At 53.7% G+C, this 19,532-nt stretch overlaps 1 protein-coding gene across 1 annotated transcript in view; it reads left to right on the top strand.

Moving 5' to 3' along the window:
* The window catches only part of CADM1 (cell adhesion molecule 1), a 151,185-nt gene that overhangs the window by 79,790 nt on the left and 51,863 nt on the right, over positions 1-19,532 (top strand). The window lies entirely within an intron of this gene.

Raw genomic sequence — 19,532 nt, 5'->3', positions numbered from 1 at the left:
GGTCGGGAGAGGAGGCTTTGCCGGTCCGTACGCGGGATGCTCAGCTCCCACCGAAGCCTTTGGCTCATCCTTGGCTCGGCTCCGAGGGCCGGGGGTGGAGAGGAACGTTCTCATCTGGCAGATCTCTGCGAAACTCGATGAGAACGTGTCCCACCGCCCCCCACGCGCTGCCTTCAGCTTCCGTCTCCTGGCTCACAAACCCCCGGTGGTGTTGGTCCTGAGAGCTCCGCGGAGCCCACCCACCGCCCGCCGCCCCCGGGAGAGCCGAGGGAAGGCTGCTACTAGTTCCCCATTTTTGGCAATAGGAGGAATACGGGATATTTTTACAGAATCCGCTTGTCGGCAGAGCGGGGGGAGACACAACCTCCCGTCAGCCCCATTTCGTGCTGTGGTTTTTTGTGTTAAACACTTGCTGGAGAGTTGGAAGCAGCCAGGAGCGATCGTGGATGCTCAGGGCTCCGTTACATCGGCCTGTAAAGGGATCCAAGGGATCCTTTCCTGCCATCCTGGTCCCATGGAAGGGAACGTTTGCCCTTCCATTCCCACCTCTGGTCACGGGGGGGTCTGCCTGTGCCCCCCGGGTCTCCGCAGACCCTCGAGTGGGGGATGCCCAGGGGAGGTCAGAGCAGGAGGGGGACACCCAGAGAAGCACGGTCACGGATTGCAGCTCTCTATTTGTTGGAGTACTTGGAATTTTGTGAACTTCTTACCCTGGTTCCTGCAGCGCTCGTGTTCTCTTAGCGGGGCCCCGGCGGAGAGGCACTCGGCCGGCTCCAGCGAGTCTCCAGCTCCCGTGGCTCTGGGAAAGGTTTACGTTATAAAATGCGAGCTGAGGGACTCCTCGTGGAGCTTTACGTGGGAGAGAGGATCCGACTCAGCTCCCGGGAAGCCGATTGACCTCGTGGCTAACAGTCAAATCCCGTTGTCACGCTGGTGGCAGTCATCAGGAGGCAGCAGCCCCCATCCTGCTCCTGCGACGCCGGATAAATTGGCAAATCACACCGGCATTAGCGGCGTGATGACAGTCCGTGTCAGGGAGGGGGGAAGCGTGCATAATGTTCAGAACAGACCCGCCGGAGCACACAGGGGAGTGTGACAGTGTTTTCTTCACTTCGGTCTCCCTGACGAGCCTGGGAGATGAGCAGCTGGAGCTTGGCTTCGGGTTCTCCACCAGCATCCGGCCCGGTCCGCTGGGTACCAGCCCGGTGCCGGGGGATGCTGACGGGTACCCCATCCCTCGGGGGGCCACCTTTCGTCACCTCCAGGCCAAAGGATGGTTTCTAGGCCGGCGTGAGCTCCTTTTCGTGCTGACGCGTCGGGCGGGAGGAATGGTGAGGCACGGCGGAGATGCACGAGTGTTTCTGGCCAGAACGAAGGTGGGCAGGAAGCGGGAGTGGGTGGGATCCCACGCTGACATTTCGGATACCTTCAGCTGAAATAAGAGGTGATTGCAAAACAGCAGTGGTAAATGTCGCCTGTGTTCTGCTCCCGTGAAGGAGACGGAGCGGTGCAAACGAGTAGGCAAAGATCAGGCAGCCAATAAAGATCATTATGAGTAAGCACAGGAGTAGGAGACCAACCTATATTCCCAGCGCCAACTTTTTTAGCTGCCAAAATGTAACGATTGTGTTAAGCACGTGGCTTTCCAGGCAAATCACGTTAAGCCCCTTTGTGGGTGTACTATATCGTGGGAGGTGATAACTCTGTTCCTTTGCCTCCTTGGATGGGAACACGGGTTAGCACCGCCCCCCCAAAAAGGGACTCCGGTTTTTGGGGTGCTCCTGCTTCGGGTCCTGCGGTCTGGAGGGGTTAGAATGGACTGGGGTTGGGAGAAGGCTGCTGTGGTCTCCCCGGCGGACTCCACAGACGGCTCTGTCCTCCAAATGGTTCTCGGCTCCACTTCCACAGATTCTGTAGCTTGACTCCGGTTTTGATTGGGGTTTTTTGTAGATGTTGAGAAACCGGGAGGTTTCGAGAGGACAGGTCTTGTTCTCGCTGGGAAGTTTCCGTGCTTTGTATTGCCTGCACGGATACCGGGTACCATCAAACACCCCCGTTCCCAGAAGCCCGTATTATCCCTATAATGCGTTAACGAACGTGAAACGGTGTTTGGAGTGCATCCAGGACCCCTGTGGCATTTTCCACTGCAGTTTGGCTTTTTTCTGCTTGCCCAGGACTCCATGGGCTCAAGACCCTCAGCCAAGCCAAAAACCGCTTGTGGACGCTTTAGGGGGGCTGCTGGAGAAGGGCGTTGTGGTGGTACCGAGACTCGGCTTAATTTATGGGAAAGAAGGGAGGTTAACACTTGAGAGACAGGAATCCGCTGTTCTCTTTGTAAGTGAAAGGTCACGGAACTGAGCACTGCAGGGTGGATTTGTGAAAAACGAGCTCCTGTTTGCGAGGAATTAGAATGAGTCTCTGAGTTTTAATTTTTTTTTTTCCACTGGTGACCTTTAAAGATGCTGCTCTGAGATTGATAAGCAGCCTGATGCTTTTAGCAACCCGATCCCAAATTTTCTTCTCGCAGAAGGACTATCTGTCAAACGCCGTGGGCGTTACTTCCAGCAAACCTTCCTTTCCGCCACCCCCTCTGGGGAGAGGGATGCAAAGGTGGGATCTTCGCTGACAAACACAAGGAGAAGTCAGATTTGTTTCAAATGAATAAAAAGGTAAAAGTCCTGAGGTCTGGAGCCTCAGCCCAAGGACTTTGTGTACCTTCTTTTTTTTCCGGCAATTCTACTTTATCTCTTTTTCCTTTTGTTGCAAGGCTTGAAGTGCTGGTGCCGAGTGGGACAGTAGAGACAGCTGAGGGAGGCTGGCTTTCACCCTGGGCCAGGAGATGCTCTTTTCCCTCCTCTGCTGCTGAGGAGGAGCGTTTTGGGGCCGCTGAGAGGTGGATTGGGGAGCCCGTGCCGGTGGCCGGTGACCCGTCGGCAGGTTTCACATGGGTTGTCTCAGGTCGTACCAGCCGATGGACGGCTTCCACCCCTGCTGTGGGTATCGCTGCCAGCATCTCCGCGTTCTCTCAGCTTCCCAAGCCTCGCAGCGTGACCCTACGGGGGGGTTTTTTTGCCAAATCCACAGCTGCACCTTGTTTTTCCGCTCACAGCTCTGCTGGGCAGCGGGACTCCCAGGAGCAGGGGATTTCGGGATGCCGCAGTGCGAGGGGCAAAAATAACAGCAGCAGAAGATGCACTGAACTAAGAAAAGCCCTTTTCTTTGTGGTGAGCAGTGGTTCCGTGTTCATCAGGTGCTGATGCATCCCGAGATGTGCAGGGGAAGCGCGATTCCCCTCATTAACCAGAGGGCTGGCTCCTCCAGCTTGGCAGCCTCGCAAAGAGGCTTTTTATTTTATGCTCCTAGACTGCTTTTGGCACTGAAGCGCTGTGACTGTAGACACCCCTAGTATTTAAGTTCCTGTAGAGGGACTCTCCTGTGCTGTGTCTTCTGCCGGTTGTACCGTACAGTCGGCCTGTGGCTGCCCTGGATGCTCCATCGGGAGCCTGTTTCTTACAGGGCAAAGACATTGCAGAGAAATAGGCTCTTTTCTGGTGATTTCTCCTCTCATTGCCCTCGGTCATCCCTTATCCTCCAGTTCCAGATGAAACTGGAAGACGTGGCTTCTCCTGAGCTCCGCTCTAAATCACACGAGGGCAATTAATGTGGATAATTCCACCGCCTTGTTTTCTTTACCGTTGCTGGGGGGATGCTGATGGATGAGCAGTTCCGAGTTCTCGCCGCCGTTCTGAGACCGTTTTCTCACCTCTTTCCCTGTTTCTCCGCCTTCACATGTGTACTTGTCCAAAACTTATTAAGGTAAAGATGCCGAGTTTCTTTCTGGTTCCTGCAGGGGCTGTGAAACAACCAGGACTCTGTGCGGGGAAAAACGTGTCTGGGGAACAACGCTGGGAGCCGTGCCTTTGGTGCTCTGGTCTGATACATCAGTGTGACGAGACATGAGCGTATGCGTTACGCCTTCTGGTCCCTCAAGGGGCTTCAGGAAAGCTGGGGAGGGACTCTGGATCAGGGAGGGGAGCCATAGGAGGAGGGGGAAGGGTTTGACACTGGAAGAGGGGAGATGGAGCTGAGATGTGGGGAAGAAGTTCTTTGGTGTGAGGGTGGTGAGAGCCTGGCCCAGGTTGCCCAGAGAAGCTGTGGCTGCCCCATCCCTGGAGGGGTTCAAGGCCAGGTTGGAGGGGGCTTGGAGCAACCTGCTCTGGTGGGAGGTGTCCATCCCAGGGATGCCGCCCTCACGGGAGCGTGATGCTGCAGCAACACGATGCCGGCGCAGCGGAAACCTCTCTGGGCCAGCCAAGTTCCCTGGTTTGGAGCCAGACAGCTGGGTTTGGGGTTTTCATGGCGTTTTCAGTAGCATTAGGAGACCTCATAAAGCAGCTTCTCCGGGGTATTGTGCCCAGAACCGCATTCCCAAGCAATTACAGAACTGGTCTACGTGGGTAATGAGCCCTCGCTTTGGGAAGGGACGGCGGGAAGACAAAAGCAGAGCTTTCAATGAAGGCTGTGAAAGCTTCTACCGTGAATAGGTTTGGGCTTGCTAATTGGGATGGCCATTCGAGCCGTTCCCCAGCCCCGGCCCGGGGGGAGGGTGCCCTTTGCAAGGGAAAGCGGCCGAGAAGCGGCGGCTCTTTGGGATTTTGCCGTTAATGATTTTTGGCGAGGGTGATGAGGCGGGATTGAGCCTTTTCCAGGGCAGAAAAGCAGTCCAAGTCGTTCTCTCCATTGGGCGAGTCTCGTCAGAGCGAAAAGATCACCCAGTCCCTCGGAAGGAGGTTTGCTTCCTCTGCCTTCACCACCCTCCTCCTTGGCTGCGACGTGGTGGGAGACGGAGGGGCTGCCCCCGCCGGGCTCTTTGCTCCCCGTCGCCCCCGGCCCCGCGGGGCTTGGGGTGCTGGCGATGGGCGCTGTGTCACGTAGGCTGGTGGCCGTCCTCTGTCCTCCCGGCGAAGGTCCCGCTCGGCTTCTTGCTGTGCATGAAACCAGCGGCTCTTCACCCTGCCAGGAGGTGCCAGGGGTCTCCATGGGTCCCGCTCCAGGGGGGAGCCTGGTCCCGAAGCACCAAAACCTCCTCGTTTTGGAGTCCCAAGCAGAAGGGCAGAGCTGGCATAAGCGTGTGGCCGGTGCCGGGGGGAACATCTCCAGATGAGAAAGTGTGTTAAAATATAGATTTCATAAACGAACACCCCTCTGTATGTGTAGCTATTGATGAGCTGGTGGCTGTACGTGGGGATTTCAAAGCTTCTGGATGTTTTCTTCAGAGTTTGGTAGGTACCAAACAAGATGTGAAGTTTGAGTAACAACCTCTCCGGCTTCTGCAGCTAATTATTGCCAGATCCGCTCAGAGTCGGGTGTCCTTGTGTCTACGTGGGTAACTTGCCGATCAGCGCAGGTTTCGCTGATGTTTCCTTAGGAAACAAACCCAAAACTGCTCCGAGCCAGCGTGAGAACCTCATCCCGCTGGGGTTTAGAGTCAGACGAGAGGTACTGGGTGTACTGGGACCAGTCTGAAGGGCGGCAGCAGCCCTGCTCCCGCGGCATCGTCCTGCGTCCCTGTGGCTGTGCAGGTTTGGGGTGAAGGAAGGCAAACCCGTGCTCTCAAAGGTCCGGTTGTTGCCGGGCTGGTCACGGGGAAGGAGCCGCTGGGCTCCCAGTGCCGGGTGGGCAGTTGCCCATCACTCCCCCCCAGCCCGCGGGTCGGCTCTATCGCCCGGCTGAGCAGGGACAAGGTCAATTCCTTATCTCACTTTCAGATTGAAACCAAGACCGTGGCAGCTGAATTTCCTTCTTCTCCAATTCCCTACCCCCGTTTGATGACGCTGTTGTTTCTTTGGGCGTATTGCAGTGGAATTTGACTTCCCTCGTTATCCCTTGTCCCCGGCGCTGCCTCCGTGCCGTCGGTTTGCCCTGTGCTCTCCCAGTCCTTCCCTTCGTGCCGTGAGCTTTGCTGATGAGCAGGATGTCATTCACCTTTTTTTTTAGGAAATTATACGAAATGGCATATTCATAAAACCTTATGATTCACGATGCTTTTGTCCTCGTAACGCAACCCACCCTGAAGAGCCGTTCAGCCAGCCCAGGCTGTCCCTGGGCGTCAGAGTGGTTTTAAACCCAGTGTTTTATTCTATCTGCAGGGTGCAATAAACACCGTTCTCGGGATGGTTGTTCCAGGGCGCTGCGTTGAAGCAGCCCCCCCGGGAGCTGTGCTCGCCCCCAGCGCTTGTTGGGGAGAGGCTGGTGCTGCTGGGTCTTGGGGGGGGTCTCGGACGTAACGTTGGAGGTGGAACCTGCTGAGGACGAAAGGATTTATGATACCTGGAAACTGGTGTAACTCTTCCAGCCAACAGCTGACCCTGAAAATATTTCAGTAATACGCAACCTTGGCAGGTTTAAAAAAAAACAAACCACAAAACCAAATCACCTTCGGTGCGGGAGCCACCCCAGTGACGTTTCAGCAAGAGCGTTTAAAGTTTATAAATTGCCTTTAGATTGAGCCAGGCTGCCATTTCAGTGCCTGGCTCTAGGAATACCCGCTATTGGGTGCGTTTGTAGCTCTAGAATGCGGTGCATCACAGCCCGCTGACAGCAGCGCTGTTGAAAGGTCGGGGTTTCTGGGTTTTGAGGAAGGGGACTTTGGACAGACCTTCCTGTAGGTTAAAGGAGGTTCTATAAAGTGTTTTTAAGTGCGAGTGAATAAGGGGGGGGGGGGGAATTCTCTTGTTCTCAGATGCAAGTGCAGCTCCTGAATGAGAGAGTCAAGTGCTGAAAACTGAAACTCTCAGGGCTGTGCTGCCGAGCTCTTTGTTGTAGAGCCCTTCCTTCAAAAACGGGTTTTGTTTTTAAATATTCTGTCCTTGACGTGCTGAGTACGAGAGCAGGAGGACACCGGTCTCACAATTCCTTCAAAGCTGGCAAAAATAAACAGAGCTCTTCAAACTGCTGGGGCTTGAGAAAAGAACGGTGAAGAATGCCTGTAATTTGAATTGTTCTTTCAAGAAATGCTAAGAAAATGTCTAGTAGATTTTCAGGTGCTGCTGCACCATCTGTGGAAGGTCTCGTGTCTCCCGGGTGACACGTCGGTGACCGGTGGCCCCGCACTTTGCTTTGATGGGGGGAGCAGGAGGATCCCCGCGAGAGGGTGTGATGTTGGAATGCCATCGTGGTGGTTACCATTAAGAAGAGGAAGGGACTGCTGGCCTCCCTGGGATGGCTACTAGCCCTCGTTGTCCCTAGCCCCAGCTCCCTCCTGGGTGCTCCCAGCACGAAACCGTCGTTTTGGGTGAAATTGTGGCAAAAAAGCGGTTGGAAAACCAGTGTTGGAACGTGGGTGAGCAGTGGGTCCCTCCAGCCAAGCATCCCTCCATGATCCCCGCGTGGGGCTCCCCAAAAGCCTCTCAAAGAGCTGATCCACGGCTCCGAGGGGCTGCGGGTGGCACCGAGCCCGTACTCGTGTCTTCTCGTGTCGAGGAACGTTGTCACTAATCTCCGGGATCATCTAATCCTGGCCAAAAGAAGCCAACCCCACCGCGAAGGCAGGTGCGGCAAGGAGCTGCGGGCTTTTGGAGGTTGCTTTGTAATCCCGGCCACGCCGGCGCCGCGTGCGGGGAGGGAGAGGCTTGATTTAATTCTAATAACGGTGGAGATAATGTTGGCTTTGTGATAGTCCCGGGCACAGCCGCTCCGTAATATCCACGGCGGCACGCGATGTGAATGGCTAGCAAGGTATCGAGCCTCCGGGATGTTTTCCTTGCTTTTCAGCGCCTGAATGGATCGCGTTGGTTTATTGGAACAGTCTGACTTTCTGCTCGCAGTAATTAATTCCCTTTTCCGGGCTGGGGGGAAGGTTGGTTATAATTTCCTGCATTCTTTTATCATAAGGCCAAAGGAGAGACTCGGAGTAGCGAGCAGATAGAAGCGCTGCATACATGCATTCCAAATTCAGTTTCGAGCAGTTAAGTAGATAGATTTTTATTTTTTTTTTTTTTTAGTGAAGTGGTCTCTGTATTTGCACACAGTTTTACACCGAGGTGACCCGGAGGGTGGGTGGTGGGATGTAGTGTCCCTTTCCGAGACCACGGGCCGTGCTTCCAGCCGCCTGCGGCTGTAAATCCGGACCCCCCTCCTCTTTCGGGGCAGTTTCGTGGGCTGGAAGGCGGGAGTTTAATCTAGTTTTCCTGCTGTAGGGTGGGCGGGAGGAGGATCGTTGGGAGGGAGCGCAAATTTATACCCACCAAACCCCTCTCATCTCCAGAGCCTGGTCTTTGAGCGTAGGAATGTGGTGGGGGAGCGGCAGGGGAAGCCCCTGCTGTCCTCCTGCCTGTGCCCTGCTCAGGGACATCCCTTCCGAGGGCCTCCCACGAGCTCGGGATCCCGAGAAAGCCATCAGAGAGGGGGAAAAACTCACTTGAGAACCAGAAACTGGGGCAAGAATGAGGTTTTTTGCCGTTTTCACTGATTTTTTGGGTTTTTTCCCAAAGATGGTGGGCACCTCGGGGCTCTCGCTGTTCTCAGGTCCTCTCTAGTAACACGTTTGCTTCGTGGCCATTGCTTTCCGCAGGACGCGTTCCCGTGGGGAACAAGGCTGGCTACGGATAGGCAGGGTGGGCAAGCGCGTGAGCAAAGTGGTCGGGGTTAGTAAGTGCTGGAGTCCTGGCAAAATCCTGATTTTATACCAGCGTTTGGGGTTTCCCGTAGGGGCTGCAGACGCTTTCCCGTAGCCACCGGCTCCTTCTGCGTGTAGCCGGTGGCAGCCCCGAGCTGGGCACGGCGTCGGATCTTCCAGCGAAGGTGTAAACGGGCAGCGGGAGGGGATGCAGGTGCTGGAAGCGCTGCCTGGTGGCTGCGGTCCCCCCCCCGGCTCCCCGCAGCCCGTTGCCTTGCCAACACGGAGCCGGCAAGGAGAGGATGCTGCTGCTGCAGAGCCGCAGTGCCGGGGCGAGGGAAGGAGGAGGGAGAGCCTCACCCCCCCTAAAAACACACATTTCCACCACAAGAGAAAGGGGGAATGACTAGATTCTTGCAGGAACACCCAGCATCCTCTCCTGGCTGCGTCTGGAGTTGTACAAACGGCGTAACGTTTTAGCCGTGGGTAATGAGGAAACATCAGTTTCCAATCTGGGGGTTTTTTTTCACCTTTTCTTCTGGCTGAAGCTGCCACGTCAGGGAGCTCGAGGCGCTTCGCGGGCGACCGGGGGCCTCTGCTCCCCACCGATGGAGCCCATACCTGCTGGCGTTTACCGTGCGCGTATCGGGGAGGAGCAGCAAACTGAAAATTGCTTCTGATGGGCTCAGTTTGCCTGCTTTAATGCTTCTCAGGAGAAAACAAGAAATGTTGAGGTTTTAAAATAGAAGGGGCGCAGCAGGCTCTGGCAACGCACGTTCCTTGTGTTTCCCCTTCTTCGCAGCCCGCGTTGCTCGGCGGTGGCTCCGACGCCCCCTGATCCCGAGAGCAGAGCCCGAAATGCCATTGCAGGGTGGGGTGTCCCGTGTCAGGGCTGCGTCTGGGGCTGCTGGTCCCGTCCCCGCCGCCGGGGTCCCCCCACGGCGTCACATCGCCCCCCGCGCAGCGGAAGAGCAGCGTTTCAGTCAAAAAGATGGGAATGGGAGAGGCGAGGGGTTTTCTCGCGGGGGTCGTGCCTCTCGGCAGAGAGCGGAGTCGGGAGCCGGAGCTGCCTCGTTCTTTCTCCAGGCAGTGTTTTGATAAATGTTGATGAGTTTAACTGTAAAACTGAATGACATTTATAGCACGATGTATGCTTTACCCATTGCTTAATTATATCTAATGGTGTTGCATGTAAAAGGCATTTACCGTTTTACTTTTGTTTAAAATGACAATCCAAACCTCAAGGCCTATGGGTTTTTCTGCGAAGATGAAGGCTTAATTAAAAACCGAACACATCCCGTTTTTCAAAAGGCAGCTGCAACTTTAAGAAATTACGTGATAAAATCTACCAAATGCTTGATAAGAGGGAGGAGCGCTTTGGAATGGGAGGTTTCGGGCTCCCGTGGCTCGGCTGGGTTGGAGAGCCGGGCGAGTGGCCAGTGTGACCCATTGGCCCCTTGCCCGTCCCGTCCCTGTCCCGACGCCCCCCCAGCCCCTCTGGGGCATCTGCCTTGGGATGGATCAAGCCTTGGGGGGGTGTTTGGGCACAACCTGCCTCTGCTCATTTGAGCGAGACGGGGTGAGGACCGCATCCAAAAATGTCCTTTTTCTCCTCATTTCTGTATGTATTTAGTGGCCTCACCGCCGTCACTGCCGAGGCAATAAGGGGGGACGGGGCTAACGCGGAGTGTAAAATCCTGGGGTCATTTCTGTGGGCGCTGTACCCTTTCCCTTCCCTGCCCCCCAGCGTCGCCCGCAGGCAGAGGCAGGTTCTCTGGCGGGAACAAGGCATGAAGAACGAGGAGGGATCAAGCGGCGTCTTTAAAAATAAACAGGGGATGAGGGCTTTGTGCCTTCCCCTGGGCTGGAGAAGCACTGACAGCAGGCAGCAACGTGTTCGGGGGCATCTGCCCTTTCTCTTCTCGTCATGGCTTTAGTCAAAGCAAATCCCAGAGATGAAGGAGGGGAAAAAAAATCCCAAACTGCGTTTTCTTTCCCCTTGCCTGGAAGAGCTGCCGGGCGGAGGCTGGAGGGGGGGACGCGTGCAGAATCTGCAACGAGTAGATTAATGTTTCAAGGCATTAGCATTGGTCTTTTAGTAACATTTATAAATCCCAGGGGTGGCAGATTGAGGGCTGATTCCACATTTTTTCTTCCTCTTCTGTAAAATAATAAATATGGTAAAATAGCTCTCAGAGCTGCCTTTATCGCGGGGATGAATCAGGACAGTTGGTGTTGCAAAAGACTTAAAACTTACAAATATGTTGCCCTTTAGGCTACCATTCATCATCGTGTCTGATCGGGGATCTAGACCAAAGGCTTTTGTTAGAACATCCCTTTTTATCCTTTCCTGGAAGTGGAGATTGGAAGGGGCTCTCCCTTTGATCATCATGACGATGCTGCTGCTGAGATGGGGGTTTTTTTCCCCCCCTGTTTTATTTTGGGGGGGGGGAAGGAGTGCATAATCCTTGCTGACGGTGTCTGTCATTCTCCCTTTGCCATCTCTGATCTCTAAAAGAAAACTAAAAGGTGGGGGGGGCTTAAAAAAAGGAAAGAGTGAGCCAATGTGGTTCTGCGGCAGCTCCTGAGGGTGGACCTCCCGGTGCCCCCTAGGGCAGGGACCTCGGGGAGCAGCGGGGGGTTCACAATTAGGCTGAGGGCTTGGGAAGACGGAGGATTTCATTAATTATATTTTGCTTTTTGCACTAATGCTGTTTCCATCTTGTGGCGTTTCCAGCTTTGTGTTTTTGAGCCGAGTTGTATTTGGCGTTTCGGTGCCGCTGCCATCGGCAGCTTCCGAAAGGAGCCCAGCTCTCGCTGTAAGAGATTGGAACAGCAGGTTTTTGCTTTATCGTGGGGGGAAAGGGCCTGGAAAATACTAAATTTGTGAATTCTGGAGGCTGGCAAAGCAGGAGGGAGGCTGCTGGTCGCCCTCCAGCGCCGCACCGAGCCCAGGAGGTGTTGGGGTTTGGGTTCTTTCAGCCTGAGCATCTCCTGTCGCCGTCGCGCAGCCCCCCCACTCCAGGAGGGCTCCCACTGGGATGAGCCAGGAAAGGCGCTGGGATGGGTCAGAAACCGGGAATTCAAAGGGGAAAATATAAACTCAGCTTAATCCGCGGAGGAGAAGCCATCCCGGTGCGGGCGGCCTTCAGTGGGGCTGTGCGGGGAAGGGGGGTTCAGGTCCACAAGCTCCCAGTTCTTCAAACTGGTGAATATTTTGTGTTCTCATTTTATGTAATGGTGAATTCTTTGGATAGAAGTTCTGCGGGTGTTTTATTGAAGGCTGACAAAATAACTTCTGTGTACAATGCGGCAAGCAAAGTGTTGTAATGTAAGGCTGGCCACGTGCTGTCTTAGCCAAAGGATGGGAATTGGCCAGAGAACCCCAAGAAAAATGGGTGTTCCCATTAATTATCGGTTATCCCATTGTGCTTCAGGACATTTTCCACAGGTTTGAACATTCGTTATTAACTTCGTCGTGTACTTCTTGCCCGTGGCAGTGGCGGAACTGAAGGTTTCAGAAGGGCTCTAAGTTACACGTGCGGGCAGTTACGGGAGATCCTTTCTCTAGGGAGGAGATCAGGCTGATGCTGATCAAAATTCATCTTGGGGGCTTCATGGAAATAAAGATTTCTTGGGTTTAAAAGAGATTATTAAGCTGCACGTTGTGACAGATGCTACTGACAGTAGGAAAAAAAAAAAGGGTGTTAAAAAAATGTGCAAGGAATGGGTTACAGGTATGGATGTAAGATGTGTCTGTTCATTAGAGTAAACTGAAACCCATCGTCTGACCTGAAACGGTTTTCCCCTTTGTTGGAGAATCCTGTGATTCTGCCTAATCCATACGGATGTTCTGGGGGCGATGCGCTGCGCCTGGAGCAGGGGCTGTAGGATCCGAGACCCGAGTGTATTTCAGCAGGGACTTTAATAGTAACGGCGTCTCTACCCAACCCTTGGAGATGCCCCAGAGCATCTCGGAGATGCGGGACAGGGGTGGTGCATGTCCCTCAGGTGTTCCTGGTGGTGGCCGCGTGGGGAGGATGCTGAGGGATGGTCCCCCCCGCGGTACCCGATCCGTGTCTGTGATGGCGCAGGTTTGGCGGCCGCCGGGAGAGGTGGAGAGAGAGCAGATGGGAGAGTCTCCTCCACAGATAGCACTTGCCAGTCCCCGGTGTGACCAGTGCCACGCGCAATCCGAAGCGTGCGGCTGCTGCCAGCCTCCAAGGACAAAAATAGAGGTGACGGTGCAGGTGACAAACCTGCAAACACGTCAGTTCTCTCCTTCCGTGCCCCGGGTTCCAGCAGAGGCTGCCGTGGCTTTCGCCCCCCGTGGCAGAGAGAGAAAGGACTGTCAGGCAGCGGGTGCTCTTAAATAATGTTGTTCTGCTCGTGTAAATGGACTGAATGCGCTCATCGTCGGTGAGAACTGAGTATTTCACCCGCGCTCCCCCCTCTCACCTGCAGCAACCGGCTGGAGATCAGGCTCCAGCTCCTAATGGAACAAGTCACGGCAGAGAGAGGAAATTCCACGTCTGTTTTAAACCCCAGATAAATCAAGGTCTCCTTCCTTAGATCTAGGCTGCGTGTGTCCTTGCTAGCGATGGAGCTGGAAGATAAAATGCAGATAAGGAATGCTGTCTTAGGGCGGCATTAATAATAAATGAGTGTTGATCCTAATTGAGTATTATTTAAACACACTGATCGGAGGCAGCAGCCTGCTGGGACCCGCTCGTCTTGTCGCACCGCTTCTCCCTCGCTGATGCTGCTCCTGCCTGTGGCAGGGAGACCCCAGTGCTGGATTTTGGGTGGTGTCCTGAGGGACGATGGCTCCTCGGGATGGCTGGGTGTGAGGAGGAACGGGAGGAGAAGATACCCACCCTGTTTCTTCCCAGGCCATGCGGAGCTCTGTGCTTCACCACGCTTTCGCTCGCTCCTCCACACTCTTCCTCGCTTCCTTCTCCCCGTGAGAGTCCCCCCGGCAGCCCCTTCAGAGCCCCTGGGCATCTCCCGGGGGTGACATCCCTGTCCTGCCTCCCTTCCTCAGCCCTTCCCTGTCTCCTGGGTGCGGCGGCCGAGGAGCGGTGCTCACCCACGTCTCCTCTGGATGATGCTCTGATAAACCCCTGACCTTAGGAGAGCGAGACAGGCTTGGAATAAGTGACCTTTGATTGTCTTGCAATGGACCGTCAACTTCCAGAATAAAAGCCAGAGATCAGCTGCTGCCGTTTCTTGAGAGCTCCTCTTCTGGGAAGTTAGCTAAGCTGTTTGAGCATCCCTACATAGACACACACATATATATATATAAATAAAATAAAAAGCTGCAGTAGCAACATCTTTTATTTAAGAACTGTCAGATGGGCTAAGAAATTAGTTCTAAAGCAGGAAAAACACATAACGCAGCTTTCCGAGTTAGCTGTGGCAGCAAAACCTGTAAATTGGGCTTTTAGACACGGAAGCTCCGTTGTGGCCGGTGTGACTCGTAGGATTCCGCCTTCAGTGGTCCGAACCCATTAGCTTGAAATATGGTCGTGCTCTGGAAGGCTGAATTTCTGGCAATGGGTATAAATTGCTTTCTGTCACTAGACTTGGTTAGAAATGGGGAATAAAACCCTGGGATTTGCAGCAGAAGAGGCTTTGTTTCAAAGCCCGGTGCTGCCGGACCCCTCCCGCCTGGTTTGCCGTGCGTCCCCCTGGCGGTGACAGGTCAGACGGGTATCGATCCAGGCAGCCTTTGAAGGGACGGGCGACGCATGGCCCTGGGAGTTTTATCTATCAATATCTGGGTAATAGAAAGACAAGGGTGACATCTAATCCCAGCGCAGGTGACGGGTCATAAATCTGGGCGGCCGTGGTTACTGGTGGTGGCAGGAGCGCCAGGGGAGGGGGCGACGCGGCGCTGACGGCACCCACAGGTCGGGGAACGCGCAGAAAAGCGCATGAGGTTCTCGTTCTTAACAGCAAAATAAGTATTTTCCTTCGCTCATTGGACGGGGTGCGGGATAACCTGGGTGTTCTTGTCGAGCGACGGGCCGGCGGCACGCGGAGCCCCGGCAGCACTCTCCTCAATTAGCTCTCCAGTTAATTAGCACTTTGATACTGGGAGGGCTGTTGTTCTGGGGGGGGTCTGTTGGAAGTGGGGTACTCCCAGCTCCCGGCAGCCTCCGGGGTCCGGAACGAGGAGCATTTTGGGAATTCCTGGGAGGGGGATTCAGCAGAGGAGCCGCTTTTCCTCGGACCCGGACTCGTGCGTCGCTGCAGCGCGATCTCACATCGCTTTTCTGTCTCTCTGCCGTTTCGGTCACAAACCAGTAGAAAGAGTTCCCCGATGCCACTTTGTCACGCAGAAATCCACAAATGTTTAAAGTAAATACAGCCTCTGGTGTCAGTTCGGAGCTGTTGTCATCTTTTATTCTTACTCTTTAAGCAAGAAAAGCTGTAAAGGCAGCTATAGCTTTTTTTTTCCCCTCCGCAAATTGAATAGCTGCCTGCAACGTGCTGGAATTTGCAGTATATTTTTCTGAGGTGTGTGTTTCAGAAGGTAAAACACGCTCCCCACAATGAGTAATTTTTAGCACGGTCCCGCAGGCTCTCTCCGAGGCACGGGGAGCGATTCCGTGGGAAAGCGGGATGGAGCTCATCTGGGAGAGGGGCAAAGAGGTCCCCGCGATGGCAGAGGCTGAGTAAAGCCTGTGGCAAGGGGACGAGGCAGCTGGTGATGGGGACGGCAAGTGGCAGGAGCGGGTTTGTCCCCACAGGAACTGGCAGGAGTCGGCTGGAAGGAGCAGAAGCCTCGTGGCCACCAGTCCTGGCCACCGCTGCTGGGGACCCGCTGGGGTTGGGTGATGGAGCATCCAAAGCTGCGTCCAAGTGCCTCCCCCCGGGTCTGATGGTTCCGGGGACACATGGAGAGGCCAGTGTCGATCTTGGCTCCAATGATGAGAATGTGAAGCTTTAATCTGGTGCCTCCATCTCTTTTGCCGTTCCCTCTTCTGAGAAATGCTGAGCGTTTGGGCAGAATCGTTCTCTGCTCTGAAAGTAGAAGGCCTTGTTCCTGGCCAAGGAGCGGTTCCTTCCTTGGCAATAATGTGCATCGTTAGTGGTCAACAATACCTGCATTTTTACAGATCCATGATACTGACATTTTGGGAATAGTTTCTGGGAATGTTAATTCTCCACATCCCACCTTTTTCCCCACACAGACACTGATGCTTTTGGCATTACCAGGTGGTGACTCTTTGGCTTCATGTGAGGAAAGCCGTGTCACGTGCTCACATCTGTGTATTTTTGTAGGTAGCCTGATCTAAAATTATCATTCTTTTGCACCTGAAAAGATGTCATGAAATTAACTCCATGGAAAGCAATCGCCTTTCCTTGCCGGCACAATTAGCATGGATTGTCCATTCTTCTTGGTGTGACGACTGCGGCCTCCAGAGTTCCTGGGCAGACGGGGCGAGCTCCAGCAGCCGCTCCCAGCGCCGCCTCCTCAGGGCTCTTCTCCCTCCTTGAGGCAAATCCGCAGAGAAATTAAATGGCGATTTGATTCCCTTCTTTCTCCTGCTCCGGAAGGTCCCCGAGTCTGATCTTTGGTCTCCCTGAGGAGACGTTCCGTGGTGTTTATTCGGGGGATGCTCCCCCGTGACGGATGGAGCAAGCGGAGACCCTGCTCGATGGAGAGGAGGAGACAAAGCTGTGGGAGGAGGTGGATTGTTGGGTGTTTATAAACCCTCTGTGTGTTCATCTCAACTTCGGCTGGTTATTTAACCACCACGTTCCTTTCAGATCGCTGGAATCGATAGATGAGTTTTGACATTCAAATTGCGTTGGTTCTGTGGATTGATCACGGGGTCATTTTTTTCCTCAAGCACAGGAACGAATAGTTTGTGTGTCTGTGTGCGTTGTTCCCTTTGACTCAATTTATTAAGAGGAATTTTGTTTGAGTTCATGGGCTTCCATAATTCAGAAAATCGCTCTTTCTTGGAAGGCGTTTGTGCCAGTGCCCTGTAGCCTGAATCAGCAAGTGCTGCTCCTGATGGAGCACCTGTGGCTCCCCTTTTGTTAGAAATTGAAGAATCGTGCTCACAGGCACGTATTTTTAATCTTTCCCTCTTTTCTCCCTGATGCTTCGCTTTATCCCAGTGTGCCACAAGAGGAGAAAGAATTGATTTTAAATGTGACCGCTGCATATGAGCCAAGGTCCCTGGGCTGTGTCCAGCTAAGAGGAGCTTGTTTGAAACACAATTTACTCGTCTGTGTCTTACTTTGCAGCCTTAAAAGCGAGGACTGCAGCGGTCTAAGGCAGGAAGGCAAGCGCAGAAATCGATTGTCCAGGTTCTAGCCAAAGCTGCTCCTCGGGCGTCGCGTCCCCCCACCTCCCAGAAAGTGTAAAACACGATTTTACGTCCCACAGGGAGACTCAGAAAACGGGGCCAGGACTTGCTTTGGGTAATAAAGGAAACGTGCAGAGCGTTTTTTTTCCTTCCCCTTGTGTCGCAGACGCCTCTCTCGGCCGTTGGACTTGCTCATGAGGTGTCGGAGATGAAAATCTCTTCCTAGAATTCTGCTGTTGGGGTTTTTTCCCACTGGCCCTACTCATGCCCTGTCCCCAGCGCGTTGCTCGTTGGGAGGGGGTTTACGGTTGGTTTTCAGTAGGAGCTTTCCTTTGCTTCCCTCAACTTCTGAGGTTCTGTGGGTCCATAAACTTCGTTTCCCTCCTGAATCTTTCCTTTCCTATTACAACATCTTGTAATGCTGTAAATGTGTCTACCCTGATGCTCCTCGACGTCCCTATGTGCTGCCGCTGAACATTTGCCAAGACGCTTCCTGAACCGCTGAGAGAAGATGGGTCTAAAGAGTTTTCCCCGCGCCTTGCATTTTTATTTCATTTAGAGTTTGCAATTAAGGCTCTTCTCGGCAATAACTTTCTTGTCTCGGTAAGCGGGAGCAGATACAAATACAGATACCCAAAAGCATTCATGTGTAACATTAACTTAAGCGAGGAAATTCAGGCCACGGAGCAAGAGGAGCTTCGCAGACATCGGCCGGATTAGACTCATAGAATCATAGAATGGTTAGAGTTGGAAGGGACCTTAAAGCTCATCGAGTTCCAACCCCCCTGCCGTGGGCAGGGACACCTCCACCAGACCAGGTTGCTCAAAGCCCCATCCAGCCTGGCCTTGAACACTTCCAGGGATGGGGCATCCACAACTTCCCTGGGCAACCTGTTCCAGTGCCTCACCACCCTCACAGGAAAGAATTTCCTCCTAATATCTAATCTCAATCTCCCCTCTTCCAATTTAAAACCATTACCCCTTGTCCTGTCACTCCATCTCCTGACAAAGAGTCCGTCTCCAGCTCTCCTGTAGGCTCCTTCAGATATTGGAAGGCTGGATTAGACGCCTTTTGATTCAGAACAAATAGGAGAAAATGTGCTGCTTCGGACGGTGGGTCCTGCGTGTCCCCGCGTGCCCCCTGCCCGTCCTGAGCCCCAGGGAGGGATGCTGGTGCCAGCCTGGACCCGGGGATGCTGGACTTGTAAAGCCATCGCTCAGCAGGCTTAATGTAGCAGCATCCCGGCATGAAAAGCTTCAGTGGCTTGAACTTCAAATAATTTATTTCTAAATTACTTCTACTGTAATTCTTATTAATTCAAATAGGCTTCTAAAGCTGATGTAAAATTCAGTAAATGCAAGGAACAGTTTAATGAATTGAAAATAGGATTGAGTCTTTTAAAGTAAATGTAAAAAAACATGCTAGCAATAATTGCTTAGATGGAAATCGAATCTTAATAGCTTTGTTAATGATTTGTAGTGAATATTGCATTTATGAGAACATATCAAGCTGATCCTTGTGCAGGAACCTTGTTTTGAATGGGTTTGATAGAATTATTCCCCAGAAGCAGTTAGTAACGTTTCATAATTTCGCTTTTGCCGCTTTTGAGGTGTTTGAGTGTTGTTTACGCCGCAGCCCGTGGCTGTTGGGGATGGTCCCTGCGCTGCTGCGGCGCGGCCGGGGTTTTCCTTTGGGGAGGTGAGACGGGGCGGGCGGTGGGTCCCTGGGGGTCTGTGCCATGGGGACGGGGGCTTCCAGCACCATCAACTTGTGGAAAGTGGGGTGGGAGCCGGGAAAATACCCGTGACGGGCTCTTTGCCCCTTGCGCTGGGCCGGGGGGACTCTTCTCTGGGTGTCGTTCTGTTTGCTCACAACTTTCCATGTTCCTGTGTAAAGTTCATCGATCTGGAGAAAGGAAATTTCTACGGAGAGGGCAGAAAAGTGTGCCGAGACATCAGCTCGGTGCCGCCGGGCGTGGAGAGGCGCCTGACGCTTTATCAATCTCTTTCTTTCCAAACGATGCAAACTTTTTGCCGAACGCTGATTTCCGAGGCACGTCTAACAACAAATGGGAGTCAGGAGGGAAGAAAGAAAAACGGAGAGAATGCAAGAGGAGGGGAAAACGGGCCCGGATTTACTGCTTGGAAACGTTATCAAAAACTTGCATTTTTGCGTTTTCCGTGGCTCCCCGGGGAGCGGGACTGTCCCCCGGCCGCTCTCCCTGCTGTCAAGAGCAGGGGCTTCTGCTGGCCGCCCGGCCCTTGGCCAGGTGCCACTTCGTCTGGCAAATTGGCAACCAAAGGTTCAACGTTTCTCCCACTTTGCTTTGAGTCCTCGTCCATAAGGGCCCGCGGGGTTTGAAAGCAAACCAAAGTCGTTACCAAAAGGGACTCCAATTAGCCATCCCCTGGCTGGACTCCCTGGGGCCGGGTCCTGCCGGGGCTCCTCGCTCTCCGTCTCGCATCCCAACCCGAGGGACACTCGGCGTTTACGGAAAAATTGCCGTGCAAAGCGCTGTTTTCAAATCCCCATCCTCTGCATTCTTCACCACGGGAAGCAAATTTCTCGGTGTGCGTGTGATGTAATG

This window comes from Numenius arquata, chromosome 22 (assembly GCF_964106895.1).
Source record: "Numenius arquata chromosome 22, bNumArq3.hap1.1, whole genome shotgun sequence".
Classification (NCBI taxonomy): domain Eukaryota; kingdom Metazoa; phylum Chordata; class Aves; order Charadriiformes; family Scolopacidae; genus Numenius; species Numenius arquata.
This window is presented reverse-complemented; position numbering and strand designations above follow the sequence as displayed.